Here is a 6,131-nt window from a genome sequence, read left to right as displayed (position 1 = left end):
TCCTGGCTGCCTTGAGAGCGGGCGGCTACAGGCGTGAGGTAATCAAGGAGTGAGAACAGTGTCGCCAGTCTGATGATATATTCTATATTGTGTGTTGGTACGGCTGCACCGCATGTGGGTGTTGAATATGAGTAGGTTTAGTGGTGTGGGATGTCGCGTCGAGGGCTCTCCCATTTGATGCAGGTTGTGATGGGCCGTGTGGCAGGTGGTTCGAAGTCTCTTTTCACTCGAGGGGTCTGATGGTTTGTGGGGTTTTTGCGCAGGCTGTAGGCACATGATGGAGCGCCTGTGTAGGTGTTGAGAAGGCGTTGTGGATGAGAGAGTGTGAATCAGGGGGTCTGGAGGGCCGGGGTAGGGACGGGGGATTGACGCTGATAGATGCCCCAGACTGTGTCGCCTGCGTGGTTGGGTGCATAGAGCCGTACAACGGTCTATGAACAGGAGCTGTGCGGACGCATGAGGGGTGCAGGAGATGGTGTGAGGAACGGTTGGGCACGGCCCTCCGGTCCAGTGCGACTTGGCAAATCCATTCGATAGGTTTGGCGAGAGACAGGATGGTACCACGCCGCGAGCCGATGATGTGTGGAACTGAGTGATGCGGTCCCACTGGCTAGAGTGTTCATTCTCGATGTACAGCTTAATGCAGAGCATGGGGCCAGGGCTCAGAAAGCAATCTTTTGGTGCGTAAACAGCTGACACTCCGACGGTAGCGAGGGGTGGCTTGTTGGGCACCGTTTCAGTCGTATCTGGTTGTGGTCGCAGCGTGGCCTCGACGGCGCCTTTCGCGTTTGCTTGTTCAGGCTCAGTCTGTGGGTAGACATTATACTGGGGGTCACAACCGGTCGGGGGTCTGTTATTTAGCAGGGTTTGAAGAACTGTGTGGAAATGGGACGAGCCAGTCAGGAGGCACGTGCGTGCGTTGACGCCGTGCGGCGTAGGCCTCGGAGCCGGGTGTGGAGGTCGTGGCGCTGACCACGGATTTATATTGGAGGCGTGAAAAGGTCGGTGGATGGGCGGCAGGTGTGACTGGTGAGGCGGCACATCAGTTTGGCATTCGCGCATGCTTACTGATTCCCGTTTGACTGTTCTCTGCAGCTTGAGGCGGTATGGTCCTTGCATGTGGTTTGCGATGAACTAGCTAAGGACATGGAGCAGGAATTGATCCATGTGAGTGGTACGACCTGTGAGCCGTCTGGAGCATGTTGGATTCTTCGCGAGAAGGCATGAGCATCTAGGGAGAATGATATTGCGAGTAGGTAGTTGCGGGGGGGGGGGGGGTGTTGACATGTGGCGTGGGAAGATTTTGTTGTGGCACTCGCGTGGCCGGTGTGGCGCTGGTGTGTTCTGAGTAGTCGCTCGCTAGAGTGGCGGCATCGTCACCGTCCGACTCAGGGGGACCACAATCCTGACGGGAGCTGTTCCTCCTGACGGGAGCTGTTCCTGCTGGCGGTTGCCTTGGCTTCGCCACATGCCTGACAAGGTGGACGTCTGGATCTCGCAACCAGGCTGTAGGCCATTTGTGGAGGGTCGGAAGAGGGGGTGACCAATGAAGTCTAACGCTACGTAGCCATGAACGGACGTGGGGCCACGGGCAGTGGCCGGGGCGGCGAGTGTCCTTGGAGAGATAGCCGGTTGCTGGGGTTTTTGGGAAGCGAGCTGCAGTCATGGGTTCTTTGATTCGGGGTGCAGTGGGTTGCGACAGAGATGAGCACCGGTGAGCAGCGAGTCGTGGATTATGGTGTTAGGTTGTATAGGTGCTTGGGTTTGAAATGTACTGGCATTGTGACCGAGAGACTCTCACAGGTGTGGCTACGAGGAGGAAATCGGGTGTTGTCATGTGTGGGTGTGTGTGTCCAGAGGCGCCACGTTTGGCGGAAGCAGGTGCCGGAAGCTGCCGTGAGTGGGGCTGTGTAATGGACCACCGTGACCTTATTTCGTGGCGATCGTGGGACCGGGCTGTCAATCCATTTGCCGGCAGGTTGCCGGTTTGGTGGGGCGAGATATTCACGGGGTCAGGTGGGTTGCTGTCTGAATGCTATTTTCAGATGCAAGCGGTACGGCGGCTGACCCATGCAGATGTATTAAGAGAGAGTGGTGTTTAATGTAGAGTCAGTAGAGCGCATGCACATCTGCGGATTGAGCCGCAAAGGGTAGGATTCGTTTGGATATGGTAGCATTAGTGTGGGATAGGCCAGCTGTGGTGGCCGTTCCTGTGGAGCGTTGCGTCTGGATCATCACAGAGGACCCGTCTGCAAAGGCAGCTGGAGGGGTGCTCCCGTATCGGCTGTCGCGCATGCGTTCCTGGGGCGGTGTGACGTCACGTTTTTCTCCAGTTCTCCGATGTATGTCGGGCACCGCGAGAGATGCCACAGGGGGTTAGAAGGCAGGTCGGGGAACAAGCAGCAAACCACTGCAGCAAGCGATTTGCGCTGCCGCCCTGGTCATGTATCTCATGAATGTCGTCGGCTGCGTGTGTGAGTGCAGAACACAGCAGAAATGCTTGGATAGGGATGTCTAATTCCTTCACGCGGTTCGCAGACGACGTCTCTGCTGACTAGGCCCACTAGGCTCCTCGTGTCTTTGACTGTGACAGCTAGACGCTGATATGTGTTGGTTTGGTCCGGCCTCTGTCACAGTCGGCGGTGGCTGTGAAGTTCCCAATCCACCGGTGTTATACGGGTGAGGCGGTCTAGGCTGGCGAGGTGCCAGGCACTGCTTGATGGTCGCTTCGCTTGATGTGCTTCATGTACTTCCTGGACAAGGGTTAGCGTGTGTCTGCTAGTGGATGATGAGGACAGCGTGTGTCATGCGAACGGCTACTGAGTGTGGCATCGAGGTTCGGGCAAGAGTAGGTCATGGTAGGTGCACTAGGTCCAGAGATGCCACGGGTTTTTTGAAAAAGTGGCAACCTGGTGATGATCCTGGCTGCCTTGAGAGCGGGCGGCTACAGGCGTGAGGTAATCAAGGAGTGAGAACAGTGTCGCCAGTCTGATGATATATTCTATATTGTGTGTTGGTACGGCTGCACCGCATGTGGGTGTTGAATATGAGTAGGTTTAGTGGTGTGGGATGTCGCGTCGAGGGCTCTCCCATTTGATGCAGGTTGTGATGGGCCATGTGGCAGGTGGTTCGAAGTCTCTTTTCACTCGAGGGGTCTGATGGTTTGTGGGGTTTTTGCGCAGGCTGTAGGCACATGATGGAGCGCCTGTGTAGGTGTTGAGAAGGCGTTGTGGATGAGAGAGTGTGAATCAGGGGGTCTGGAGGGCCGGGGTAGGGACGGGGGATTGACGCTGATAGATGCCCCAGACTGTGTCGCCTGCGTGGTTGGGTGCATAGAGCCGTACAACGGTCTATGAACAGGAGCTGTGCGGACGCATGAGGGGTGCAGGAGATGGTGTGAGGAACGGTTGGGCACGGCCCTCCTGTCCAGTGCGACTTGGCAAATCCATTCGATAGGTTTGGCGAGAGACAGGATGGTACCACGCCGGGAGCCGATGATGTGTGGAACTGAGTGATGCGGTCCCACTGGCTAGAGTGTTCATTCTCGATGTACAGCTTAATGCAGAGCATGGGGCCAGGGCTCAGAAAGCAATCTTTTGGTGCGTAAACAGCTGACACTCCGACGGTAGCGAGGGGTGGCTTGTTGGGCACCGTTTCAGTCGTATCTGGTTGTGGTCGCAGCGTGGCCTCGACGGCGCCTTTCGCGTTTGCTTGTTCAGGCTCAGTCTGTGGGTAGACATTATACTGGGGGTCACAACCGGTCGGGGGTCTGTTATTTAGCAGGGTTTGAAGAACTGTGTGGAAATGGGACGAGCCAGTCAGGAGGCACGTGCGTGCGTTGACGCCGTGCGGCGTAGGCCTCGGAGCCGGGTGTGGAGGTCGTGGCGCTGACCACGGATTTATATTGGAGGCGTGAAAAGGTCGGTGGATGGGCGGCAGGTGTGACTGGTGAGGCGGCACATCAGCTTGGCATTCGTGCATGCTTATTGATTCCCGTTTGACTGTTCTCTGCAGCTTGAGGCGGTATGGTCCTTGCATGTGGTTTGCGATGAACTAGCTAAGGACATGGAGCAGGAATTGATCCATGTGAGTGGTACGACCTGTGAGCCGTCTGGAGCGTGTTGGATTCTTCGCGAGAAGGCATGAGCATCTAGGGAGAATGCTATTGCGAGTAGGTAGGTGCGGGGGGGGGGGGTTGACATGTGGCGTGGGAAGATTTTGTTGTGGCACTCGCGTGGCCGGTGTGGCGCTGGTGTGTTCTGAGTAGTCGCTCGCTAGAGTGGCGGCATCGTCACCGTCCGACTCAGGGGGACCACAATCCTGACGGGAGCTGTTCCTCCTGACGGGAGCTGTTCCTGCTGGCGGTTGCCTTGGCTTCGCCACATGCCTGACAAGGTGGACGTCTGGATCTCGCAACCAGGCTGTAGGCCATTTGTGGAGGGTCGGAAGAGGGGGTGACCAATGAAGTCTAACGCTACGTAGCCATGAACGGACGTGGGGCCACGGGCAGTGGCCGGGGCGGCGAGTGTCCTTGGAGAGATAGCCGGTTGCTGGGGTTTTTGGGAAGCGAGCTGCAGTCATGGGTTCTTTGATTCGGGGTGCAGTGGGTTGCGACAGAGATGAGCACCGGTGAACAGCGAGTCGTGGATTATGGTGTTAGGTTGTATAGGTGCTTGGGTTTGAAATGTACTGGCATTGTGACCGAGAGACTCTCACAGGTGTGGCTACGAGGAGGAAATCGGGTGTTGTCATGTGTGGGTGTGTGTGTCCAGAGGCGCCACGTTTGGCGGAAGCAGGTGCCGGAAGCTGCCGTGAGTGGGGCTGTGTAATGGACCACCGTGACCTTATTTCGTGGCGATCGTGGGACCGGGCTGTCAATCCATTTGCCGTCAGGTTGCCGGTTTGGTGGGGCGAGATATTCACGGGGTCAGGTGGGTTGCTGTCTGTGTGTGATCATCAGCGTGGACCGGTACGGTGGGTGCGGCATTTAGCAGATGGTGGGGAGGGTGGTAGTGACTGTAGTCTCATTGGCGGGCAAGCACGTTTCCCAAGTAACGCGCGAAGCGTGCAATTCGTTCGAATAGGGTTGCAGTAGTTGTGGATAGGCCAGTTTTAGTGGGTTGTCTTGTGGCCGGGGTGCCTTTGTACCATCGCATCAGAACTGTCTGCGAAGGCTGCTGGCCGGGGGGGGTGGGGGCGGGGGGCGTATTCGCTTTCATATCGGCTGTCGCGCATATGTTCCGGATGCGGCGTGGCGCGGCATGTTTCTCCAGCTCCAGTCAGTATGCAATGCCGGCGAGGGAGTTGTTGCACGGGGGTAGAGGAAGGCCGGGAATCCGGCAACAAATCAATCCACCAGGCGGTTTGCGCCGTCGTGCTGGTCACGTAAAGATTGTCACGAGCTTCGTAGGTGTTGTGGTCAAGTGTAGGACGCGGAAGAAAAGCTTAGGATGGGGCGGTGTGATACCTCCACGCGGTTCGCAGACGACGTCCCTGCAGACCAGGCGCCTTGTGTCTTTAGTTGTGCCAACCATGTGTTGATGTGTGTTGGATCGCTCCTGCCTCTCTCAGTTGGTGAAGGCTCTGGGATTCCCAATGCACTGGTGTCCTCGGGGTGGAGCGAGTAGACTGGCGAGGTGGCAGCCACTGTTTTACGGTCTTTTCCCGTGATGTGCTTCATATAGCTCTGGACAAGTTTTCGCGTGTGGCCTAGTGGAAGCTGAGTACAGCGAGAGGCTTGCAGTTGTGTTTTTTGAGACTTGAGTGATGTGGATGGAGATGTCGTGTTGCAGCCGCCGGGAATTTCTGTTGCCATCGGGGAGTGCGTGCCTGGGCTTGTGCTCGACGTTTTTCGTGTCTGCCGATCGGCTGTATTTGAGCGATCGTGTAAAGGCTGGCTGCTGGCCCTTGCTACGAGTGTAATGTATGCGTAGCTCGTGTTTTTGTGTCTGGTAGGGCTTGCCCAGCCCCACAGATGAGCACAAGAGATGGCAGGCAGGCATGAGGAGCCGGGTCATGTATTGAAGCGTGTACCGTTTGTTCTCTCCATATCCGGAAACGAGAGGGCGGGTCGACTACTCGGGCATTTCCCCCTTACTCGCTTGAATCATAAGACTTCGCCTGACTAAAGG

The sequence above is a fragment of the Neospora caninum genome, chromosome III (assembly GCF_000208865.1).
Source record: "Neospora caninum Liverpool complete genome, chromosome III".
NCBI lineage: Eukaryota > Apicomplexa > Conoidasida > Eucoccidiorida > Sarcocystidae > Neospora > Neospora caninum.
This window is presented reverse-complemented; position numbering follows the sequence as displayed.